Source organism: Macaca mulatta, chromosome 6 (assembly GCF_049350105.2).
Source record: "Macaca mulatta isolate MMU2019108-1 chromosome 6, T2T-MMU8v2.0, whole genome shotgun sequence".
NCBI classification, from domain to species: Eukaryota; Metazoa; Chordata; class Mammalia; order Primates; family Cercopithecidae; genus Macaca; species Macaca mulatta.
This window is the reverse complement of record NC_133411.1, coordinates 107,983,802-107,996,800: the sequence shown is the minus strand read 5'-3', so window position 1 is coordinate 107,996,800 and position 12,999 is coordinate 107,983,802.

Sequence of the window (12,999 nt, the reverse complement as noted above, 5' to 3'; positions counted from 1 at the left end):
GATATTACAAATAATATCTCAGAGTGTACACACATGGAGTAAACCCACTGTGATATTGTGAGATTAATATCTCCCCAGGATACTATGAATAATATTCCAGGGTATAAAAACATGGTGAACACCTACTGTGATATTATGAGTGTAATATCTCCCCAGGATATTACGAATAATATACCAGGATGTACAAAAAAATTGTAAACACACTGTGATATTAGAAGAGCAATATATCCCCAAATTATTATGAATAATATCCCAGAGGGTGTACACATGGTGCAAAATATCGAAGAGTGTACACTCTGTGATACTGGATTTAATATCACACACTGTGATATTAGCAGAGTAATATCACATATGATTCATATAATATTATGAATAATATCCCAGGGTGTACACACATCATGTACACACATTGTGATAGGAGACTAATATCTCCCCAGGATATTTTGAATAATATCCCACGTTGTACACACATGGTGTACACTCACAGTATAGTCACATGGTGACTATAAGAGTAATATTATGAGTAATATTATATTATATAATATTATGAGTAATATTAATATTATATTATATACACAGGGATGTACACCCCCTGTGATACTGCAAATATTATCATCTTCACCCTTCCTGAATATTAGAAACAATACCACAGAGGGGGTGTACACCCCCTGCGATATTGCAAGTAATGTCATCTTCTCCCCCCAGGATATTGGGAACAATATACAGGGGGAGTGTACATCCCCTGAGATATTTGAAGTAATGTACTCTCTTATCCTGAATATTAAAAATAATATTACGGCGGGGGGAACACTCCCTGTGATATTGGGAGTAATATTATTTTCTCCCCCGTAGGATGTTAGAAACAATGTCACAGTGGAGGTCTACACCTCCTGTGATATTAGGACTAATAGCATTCTCTCCCCCCGGGATATTAGGAAAAATATCACAGAGGGTGTGTACACCCCCTGTGATTTTCGGAATAATATCATACTCTTCCCCCCTGGATATTAGGAACAATAACACGGGGGAGGTATACCCTTTGTAACATTGGGAGTAATATCATCATCTTCCTCTCTAAATATTAGAAACAATATCACAGAGAGGGTATACACTTCCTGCGATATTGAGAGTAATCTCCTCTCCCTCTTGGATATTAGGAACAATATCAAAGGGGAGGTGCACCCCCTAGAATACTGGGAGTAATGTCTTTCTCTCCTCCCCTGGATATTAGGAACAATATTACAGTGTGAGTGTACACCCCCTGTGATATTGGCAGTAATATTATTCTCTCCCTGCCTGGATATAAGAAACAATATCACAGGAGGGGTTTACACTGCCTGCGATATTGGGAGTAATATCTTCCTCTTTCCCCCTGTATATTAGAAACAATATCAAAGGGAGTGGTGTACAGCCTCTAAGACATTTGGAGTAATATTATCCTCTACAAACTAGGATATTAAAAACAACATTATGGGGGGGCTGTACACCCCCTGTGAATTTGGGAGTAATATTATCCTTTAACCCAACTGGATATTATGAGCAATATCGTGGGGGTGGCGTACATCCCTGCGATATTGGGAGTAATATAACTCTCCCAACCCCCGGACATTAGGAACAATATAACAGGAAAGGATCAGTATTATCCTTTCCCCTGTTGGATGTTAGGACCAATATCACAAAGAGGGTGTAGATCCCCTGCAATATTGGGAGTAATATCATCTTTTCCACCCTTCGATATTAAAAACAATATTGCTGGGCGAGTGTACATCTTTTTTTGATATTGAGAGTAATATCATCCTCCCCACTTCTGGATATTACAAACACTATTATACAGGGCGTGTACACGCCTAAGATATTTGGAGTCATATCATCCTCTCCCCGCCTGAATATTGGAAACAATATCACAGAGGGGGTACAGTCCTTGTGATATTGGGGGTAATGTCATCCCCAACCCCCCGGATATTAGAAACAATGTTATACCTGCGATATTAAATGTAACAAAATCCTTCCTCTCCCTGCATGTTAGGAACAATGTCTCAGGGGGAGTGTACACCCCCTGCTATACTGGGAGTAATAGCCTCTCTCTCCTTGGAGATTAGGAACAATGTCACAGGGGTGTGTACACCCCATGTGATATTGGAGGTAATATTATCCTATCAGGTTCTGGATATTAGGAACAACATCACAGAGGGGGTGTACACTTCTAGCGATATTGGGAGTAATATCATCCTCTGATGCTCTGGATATTAGAAGCTATATCACTGGGGGAATGTACATTCTTTGCAATATTGGGAGAAATGTCATTCTCTCCCCCCTTGAAAATTAAAAAATATATCATAGTAGAGGTGTACACCTCCTGCGATATTGGGAGTAATATCATCCTGCACCCACCTGAATATTAGGAACAATATCACAGGGGGGGTGTACACACCCGACGATACTGGGTGTGATATTATCCTCTTTACCCCTGGATACTAGGAACAATATCACATGGTGAGTGTACACTCCATGTGATATTGGGAGTAATATTTTCTTCCCCCGTGAATATTAGGAACAATATCACAGAGTGAGTATACACCCTCCACAATAATAAAAGTAATATCATCCTCTGCCCCCAGGAGATCAGGAACAATATCACTGTGATGGTGTACACTTCCTGTGAAATGGGGTATAATATCATCTTTCCTCCACCAGATATTAAGAACAATATAACACGGGAGGTGTATGCCCCATGCGATATTGGGAATAATATCACTTTCTTTCTCCCAAGATATTAGGAACAGTATCAAAGAGGGGGTGTACACTCCCCAATATATTGGGAATAATGTCATCTTCTCTTCTTCAGGATATTATGAACAATATCACAGGGGAGGTGTCTACCCAGTGCGATATTGAGAGTAACATCATCTTCTCTCAACCTGGATATTAGGAACAATATTACAGGAAGGATGCACATCCCCTGTGATATTTTGAGTGATGTGATTCTCTCCCTACCTGGCTATTAGAAACAATATCACAGTGGTTGTACACTATCTGCAATATTGGGAGTAATATCGTCCTCTCCGCCCCTGAATATTAGAAAGATATCACAAGCGGGTGCACACCACCTGTGGTTTTGGGAGTAACATTATCCTCTCTACCTTTGAATACTAAGAAAAATATTACAGAAGGGTACACACCCCCTGCGATGCTGGGAGTAATGTCACCCTCTCCCACACTGGAAATTAAGAAGGACATTATGGAAGGGGTGTATACCGCCTGAAATATTGAAAGTCATATTATACTCTCTCCTTCTAAATATTAAAACCATATTATAAGGGGATGTACACCCTTTGCAATATTGGGAGTAATATCATCCTCTTTTTCCCTGGACATTAGGAACCATACCACAGAAGGGGTGCACACCCCCTGCGATATGGGGAGTAATAGCATCCTCTCATTCAGGGGTTCACATTTCCTGCTATATTAGGAGTAATATCATCCTCTCCCTCCCTGGATATTTGAAACATTATCAAGGAGGGGTGTACACCCCCTGCAATACTGAGAGTATTATCACCCTCTTTCTCCCTGAATATTAGGCAAAACATCACACGGGGTGTACACCCCCTAGATATTGGGAGTAATATCATTCTCTCTCCCCCTTAATATTAGAAATAATACCACAGGGTGGGTGTACAGCCCCTGCAATATTGGGAGTAATATCCTATTTCCCCCTAAATATTAGGAACAATATCACAGGGTTGTGTACACCCTCTGCGATATTGAGAGTTATATCAGCCTCTCCCCATTTGGATATTAGGAAAAATATCACGGAGGGGATGTACAGCAGTCTGCAATATTGGCGGTAATATCATCCTCTCCCCCCCCTGGATATTAGGAACAATATCACAGAATTGATGTACACCTTCTCCAATATCAGGAGTAATATCATCCTGACCCATTTGGATATTAAGAACAATATCACAGTGGGGTGTACACCTCCTGAGATTTTGGAAGTGATATCATCCTCTCCCCTCTGGACATTAGAAACAATATCACAGAAAAGGTGTACAGCCCCTGCGATATTGGGAGTAATATCATCCTTTCCCTCATGGATATTCAGAACAATATCACAGGAGGGGTGTACACCCCCTGGGATATTAGAAGTAATATCATTCTCTCCGTTCCTGGATATTAGAAACAATATTACAGGTGGGGTGTACAGTCCCTGCGATATTGAGAGTAATTTCATCCTGTTCCTTTCTGGATATTAGGAACAATATCACAGTATTAATATTAATAACCATATCACGGGGGAGTGAACACCCCATGGAACACTGGGAGTAATGCCATCCTGTCCATCCCTGGATATTAGGAGAAATATCACAGAAAGAGTGTACATCCTCCGCGTTTTGGGGATTAATATCATTTACACCCCCAATGGATATTCAGACCAATATCTCTACTCCCCCAGAGATATTGGATGCAATATTATCCCCATCCCCCGTGGATATTAGGAACCACATCACAGAGTGGGTGTACACTTCATGTGATATTGGGAGTAATATTGTCTTTCCCCTTGGATATTAGAAACAAATGGTTAGTGTGCAACCGTTGCGACATTGAGAGTAATATTATCTTCTCCACTTCTGCTTATTAGGAACTATATCAAAGGGGGGTTGTACAATCCCTGCGGTATTTTGAGTAATATCATGTTCTCCCCCCACCCCCACCCATGGATATTAGGAACAATATCACCGAAAGGTGTACACCTTCTGCAATATTGGGGAGTAATATCATCGTCTCCCCATTGGATATTAGCAAAAATATCACAGGGAGGGTGTATAGCACCTGCGATATTGGGAGCAACATCATCCTCTCTTCCCATAGATGTTTGGAATAATATCACAGGGGTGAGGTGTACACTGCCTGTGATGTTGAATGTAATATCATCCTCTCCCCCAGTGGATATTAAGAACAATATCCCAGGGGAGGTGTAAAACCCCTGCAGTATTGGGAGTAATATCATCCTCTGCCCCCCTGGATATTAGGATCGGTATTACAGAAAAGGTGTACATTAGCTGATGTATTGGGAGTAATGTCATCCTCTCACCCCCTGGATATTAGGAACATATAACAGGGGTGGTGTATGCACCCTGAGATATTGGAAGTAATATCATTTTCTCCCCCCTGGATATTAGGAACAATATTACAGGGTGGTTGTGCACACCCTGCAATTGTGGGAGTAATACCATCTTCTCTCTCTTTGAATATTAGGAACAATATCACAGGGTGGGTATACACTCCCTGTGATCGAGGGAGTAATGTCGTCCTCTCCCCACTTTGTTATTAGGAACAATATCACGGAGGGTGTACATCCCTTGCGATATTTAGATTAATGTCATTCTCTTTTCCTTTGGATATTAGAAAAAACATCAAAAGAGTGTATACACCTCCTGCGATGTATATACCCCCGGTGATACTAGGAGCAAGATCATCCTCTTTCCCCTTGGATATTAGGAACACTATCACGGGGGGTGTACACCCACTCCAATATTGCAAGGGGTGTACACTCCCCCTGCGATATTGTTGTTAATATCAATGGGGGAAAACGAGGATAGTGCTCCGAATATCACAGGGCGTTTACACTCATTCTGTGATATTGTTTCTAATATCCAGGTGAGGAGAGGATGATATTACTGTCAATATTTCAAAGAGTGTACACCCCACCTGTGATACTGTTCCTAATATCCAGGGGAAGAGAGGACAACATTACTCTCAATATTGCAAGGCGTGTACACCCTAACTCTGATATTTTTTTTTTAATCCAGGGAGGGAGAGGACGATATTACTCTCAATATCGTAGGGTGTGTACACTCCCTGTGTGATATTGTTCCTAATATCCAGAAGAGGAGAGGTTGGTATTAGTCCCAGTATCGCAGTGGGTGTATACCCATCCTGTAATATTGTTCCTAATATCCAGGGGTGGAGAGGATGATGTTACTCCCAATATCGCAGGAAGTGTACGTTCCCCTGTGATATTGTTCCTAATATCCAGTGGAAGAGAGGATAATATTACTCCCAAAATCACAGGGGATGTACACCCCCCTATGGTATTGTTACTAATATCAAAGGGGCAAAAGCATATTATTCCCAATATCACAGGGAATGTACACCTCCCATGTGATATTGTTTCTAATATCCAGTTAGGGACAGGATGACATTACAAGTTATATTACAAGAGATGTACACCCCCCCATGTGACATTATTTCTAATATCCAGGGAAAAAGAGCATATTGCTCCTAAAAATCTCAGGGCATATACAAACACTGTGTCAAATTGTTCCTAATATTAAAAGGTGGACAGTATGTTATTATTCCCAATATCGTAGGAGATGTACACGCCCCCTTTAATAATGATTTTATTATAAAGAAAGGGAGAGGATGATGTTATTCCCAATATCGCAAGGGGTGTACACCGCCTTGTGATATTGTTTGTAATATCCAAAAATGGAGATAATGCTATTGCCAATAGAGTAAATACACCGTGTGTACACCCCCATGTGATATGGTTCGTAATATCCAGGGGGAGAGGGTGATATTACTCTCCATATCACAGGGAGTGTACAACCCCCGGAGATATGGTTTGTAATATCCAGGGAGGGAGAGGGTGATATTATTTTCCATATCGTGGGGTGTGAACCACCCTTGTGATTTGTTTCATAATATCCAGGGAGGGAGAGGGTGATATCACTCCCCTTATCGCAAGAGGTGTACACCCCCTTGTGATATGGTTCATAATATCCAGGGGGAGAGAGGGTGATACTACTCCCCATATCTCAAGGAGTGTATTATGGTTTGTAATATCTGGGGGGGAAAGGTAATATTACTCCTCATATCTCAGGGGTTGTACGCCCCCGCCTCCTGTGATATGGTTCTTAATATCCAGGGGCAGAGAGGGTGATATTACTCCTAATATTGCGGGGGGTGTAACCACCTCATTGTGATATTGTGCCTAATATCCCAGATAGGGAGAGGATATTTCCCCTAATATCTCACAGATGTACACCACTGCTGTGATGTAATTCCTAATATCCAGGAAAGTAGAGGATGATGTGACTCCCTATATCGCAGGTGGCATACACCACTCTGTAATATTATTTTCAGTATGCAGGAGAGGAAAATAATAACATTACTCTCAACATCGAGGGAGGTGTACATCACCTCTGTGATATTGTTACTAATATTCTGATGGAGGAGAATACCACTTCCAAAATCACAAGGGATGTACACTATTCCTGTGATATTGCTCCTAATATCCAGGGGAGGAGGAGGTGATAATACTCCCAATACTGCAGTGGGTGTATACCCCATGTGATATTTTTCCTACTATCCAGAAATAGCATATTATTCCCAATATCACAGGGGCTCTACATCTCCCTTATTATATTGTTTCTAATATCCATCAAACGACAGGATAATATTACTCCCAATATTGCAGGCGGTGTACACACCCGCTGTGATATGTTTCTAATATCCTGTGGGGGAGAGGATGACAGTACTTTCAATATCTCAGGGGGTGTACACCCCTGCTGTGATATTGTTTCTAATGTCCACAGGGTTAAAGGCTTATATTATTCCAATATCACAGGAAGTGTACACCCACCCTGTGATATATGTCCTAAAGCCCAGAGAGGAAAAGAATGATATTACTTTCAATATCACAGGGGATGTACACACTCCCTGTGATGTTTTCAATATCCAAGGGGTGAAAGGATGATATGACCCACAGTGGGTATATACCTTGTGAGATTTTTCGTAAAATCCTAGGGTGATATTATTTTTAATATCCCAGTGGGTGTACACTCTGTGAGATTATCTGTAATAACATAGCGAGATACTACACCTCATAACACAGTGGGTATACATCCTGTAAGATTATTTGTAAATCCTAGGGTGATATTATTTTTAATATCCCAGTGGGTGTACACCCTCTGAGATTATTTGTAATATCCTAGGGAGATTTTGCTTTTAATATCAGAGTAGGTGTAAACCCTGTAGATTATTTGCCATATTATAGAGAGATATTACTCCTAATATCACAGTGGGTGTACAGCCTGTGAGATTATTGGTAATATCCTAAGGAGACATTACTCCTAATATTAGAGTGGGTGTGCACATTGTGAGATTATTTATAATATGCCTGGGAGATATTATTCCAAAAGTCACAGTGTATGTACACCCTATGAGATTATTCATAATATCCTAGAGAGATATTACTCCTAAAATTACAGTGGGTGTACACCTTGTGAGATTATTTGTACTATTCTAGGCCTATATCACTTATAAAATCACAGTGGGTGTACACCCTCTGAGATCATTTGTAATATCCTAGGGACATATTACACATATGTACACACATAGTGTACTCTCATTGTGATATCATTTAGAATATCCTAGGGAAATACTACTTCTAATATCACAGTGAATGTACAACCTGTAATATTATTCATAATATTCTAGAAAGGTATTACTCCTAATATCACAGTGGGTGTACACTCTGTGATATCGTTCACAATATCCTAGGGAGATATTACTTCTAATACCACAGTGGGTGTACACTCTGTGATATTGTTAGAAAAATTCTAAGGACATATTTCTTTTACTATCACAGTTTGTGTATACCCTGTGATATTTTTCATAATATCCTAGGGAGATATTATTCCTAATATCACAATGGGTGTACACCCTGTAATATTATTTGTAATATTCTAGGAAGATAATACTCCGTATATCACAGTGGGTGTACACCTTGTGTTTAGACCCTGTGATATGATTTGTAATATCATAGGGGAATATTACTCCAAACATCACGGTGGGTATGCATTCTGTGTATTCAGCTGTGTTATGATTCGTAATATTTTAGGGAGATATTACTTTGAATATCACAGTGGGTGTACACCCTGTGATACAATTTGTAATATCCTACGAAGATATTACTCTGAATATCACAGTGGTTGTACACCCTTTGATATTTCTTGTAATATCCTAGGGAGATATTACTTCAAATATCACACTGGGTGTATGCAATGTGATATTACTCGTAATATCCTAAAGAGATATTACCCCACATATCACAGTGGGTGAACATTCTATGATTTTACTCGTAATATCCTAAGGAGATATTACTTTGAATATCACAGTGGCTATACACCCTGTAATATTACTTGTACTATTTTAAGGAGATATTACTCTGAATATCAGTTGGTGTACATCATGTGATATTACTTGTAATATCTTAGGGAGATATTAATCCTAACATCGCAGTTGGTGTACACCATGTGTCTAAACTCTGTGATTTTACTTTGAATATTCTACAGAGATATTACCTCTAATATCACCGTGGCTGTACACTATGTGAGCATACAGCCATGGTGAGATTGTTTGTAATATCCTGCAGTGGTGAGAGTGTTTGTAATATCCTAGGGAGATATTACTCCTAATATCACAGTGGGTATATACCATGTGTGTACACTCGCTGTAAGATTATTCATAATATTCTAGAAAGACGCTACCTTTAATAACAAAGTTGGTGTACACCCTGTGAAATTATTCATAATATCCTAGGGAGATATTATTCCTAATATCACAGTGAGTGTACACCATCTGTGTACATTCTGTGAGATTATTTGTAATATCCTAGGGGGATATTACCCCTGATAGCACAGTAGTGTACACCCTGTGAGTAGTATCCCTATTTTTACTATCCCAGGGAGATATCACTCCTAGAATTACTGTGAAAGTATATCATGTGTGTGCACCCTGTGCTATAATTCATACTATCCCAGGGAGATATCAGTTCTAGTATTACAGTGGGTGTACACCATGTGTATACACCCTGTGCCATGATTCATACTATTTCAAAGAGATATTACTCCTAGTATTACAATGAGTGTACACCATGTGTGTACACCTTGTGCTATGATTTGTACTATTTCTGGAAGATATCACTTTTAGTATTACTGTGCGTATACTTTACTATTTTAGTATTACAGTGCCTGTACACATGGTATACACCCAGTGCTATTATTCATACTATTCCAGGGAGTTATCACTTTTTAGTACCAAAGTGGGTGTACGCCATGTGTGTACAACCTGTTCTATGTTTCATACTTTCCAGGAAAATCTGACTTTCAGTATCACACTGGGTGTACACCGTGTGTGTACACCCTGTGCTATAAATCGTACTATCCCAGGGAGATATCACTCCTATCACAGTGAATGTACACCCTGTGTGTACACCCTGTGCTATTATTCATACTATCCTAGAGAGATATCACTCCTAGTATCACAGTGAGTGTACACCATTTGTGTACACTCTGTGCCATGACTCGAACTATCCCAGAAAGATATCACTCCTAGTATCACAATGGCTGTACACCATGTGTGTACACGCAGTGCTGTGATTCATACTATCCCAGGGAGATATTACTTTTAGTATCAAAGTGGGTTTACACCATGTGTGTACACCCTTTGCTATAGATCATACTATCCCAGGGAGATATCGCTCTTACTATCACAGTGAATGTACACCCTGTGCTATTATTCATGCTATCCTAAGGAGATATCACTCCTAGTATCACAATCAATGTACACCCTGTGTGTACACCCTGTGCTATTATTCGTGCCATTATAGGGAGATATCACTACTTGTATCACAGTGGGTGTACACCATGTATGTACATCATGTGATACAATTTGTACTATCCTATGGAGAAGTCACTCTTAGTATCACAGTGGGAGTATGACATGTGTGTACACCCTGTGATATCATTTGTACTCTCCTAGGGAGATATCACTCCTAGTATCACAGTGAGTGTACACCATGTGTGTACACACTGTGATATAATTCATACTATCCAAGGGAGATATCACCCCTAGTATCACAGTGAGTGTACATCCTGTGATATAATTCAAAATATCCTAGCAAGATATTACCCTGAATATCACAGTGGGTGTACACCCGGTCATATGATTCATAATATCCTAAGGAAATATTACTTCGAATATCACAGTGAGTGTACACCCTGTGATATGATTCATAATACTCTAGGAAGATATTACTTTGATTATCACAGTGGGAGTACACCCTCTGATATGATTCATAATAAATATCCAAGGGAGATATTGCTTCAAATATCACAGTGGGTGTACAAACTGTGATATTTATCAGTAATATTCTAGGAAAATATGACTCTTTATATCACAGTTGTTGTACTCCCTGGTGTATTATTCATAGTGTCCTAGGCTAATATTACTCCTAAAATCATAGTGTGTGTACACCCTGTGATATTACTCATAATATCCTAGAAAGATATTACTCCTAATATCACAGTGTGTGTAAACTATATGGGTAAACCCTGTGATATAATTCATATTATGCTAGGGAGATATTACTCTTAATATCACAGTGGGTGTAAACCCTATGATATTACTCATAATATTCTATGGAGACATTATTTCTAATATCACAGTGGGTTTACACCCTGTTATATTATTTGTAATATCCTAGGGAGATACTACTCCTAATATCACAGTTGCTGTACACCTGTTATATTATTTGTAATATCCTAGGGAGATACTACTCCTAATAGCACAGTGGGTGTACATCCTGTGATATTATTTGTAATATCCTAGGAAAATATTACTCCCAATATCATACTGAGAATACAACTTATGTGTTCATTCTGTGATATTTTTCATAATATCCTATGGAGATATTAATCCTAATATCATAGTGAGTGTATACCCTGTGATATTATTTGTAATATCTTAGGAAGATATTCTCTTAATATCACAATATCACAGTGGGTATACACCATGTGTGTACACCCTGTGATATCATCTGTAATAACCTATGGAGATATTACTACTAATATCACAGTGAGTATACACTCTGTGACATTATTCATAATATTCTAGGGAGTTATTACTTCTAATATAACAGTGGGTGTACCCCATGTGATATTAATCATAATATCCTAAGGATGCATTACTCCTAATTTAACATTGGGTATACATCATATGTGTATGCCCTGTGATATTATTCATAATATACTAGGGAAATATTGCTCCTAATAACACGGTGGATATACACACTGTGATATTATTTGTAATATTCAAGGGAGGTAGTACTCCTAATATCACAGTGGTTGTATACCCTGGAATATGATTTGTAATATCTTAATGAGATATTGCTCTTAATATCACAGTGTGTGTAGATTCTCTGATATTATTCATAATATCCTAAGGAGATATTTCTCCTAAAATCACAGTGGATGTACACCCTGTGATATTGTTGGTAATATCCTAGAAAGATATTATTCCTTATATCACAGTGGGTGTACACCCTGTGATGTTATTTGTAATAGTTTAGGAAGATATTACTTCTGATATCACAGTGGGTGTACTCCTGTAATATTATTTGTAATATCCTATGTAGATATTACTCCTAATATCACAGTGAGTGTACATCCTGTGATACTATTTATAATATCCTAGGAAAATATTACTCCCAATATCACAGTGGATGTACGACATATGTGTTCATTCTGTGATATTATTCATAATATCCTACGGAGATACTACTCATAATATCACAGTGGGTATACACCCTGTGATATTATTTGTAATATCCTAAAAAGATATTTCTTCTAGTATCACAGGGGGTGTACACCATGTGTGTACACCCTATGATATCATTTGTAATATCCTATGGAGATATTACTGCTAATATCCCAGTGGGTGTACACCCTGCAACATTATTCACAATATTCCAGGGAGTTATTACTTCTAATATCACAGTGGCTGTACACCATGTGTTTACACTCTGTGATATTATTTGTAATATCCTAGAGAGATAGTACCACTAATTTCATAGTGGATGTACACACTGTGATATTATTTGTAATATTTTAGGCAGACATTACCCCTAACATCACAGGGTGATATTACTCCTAA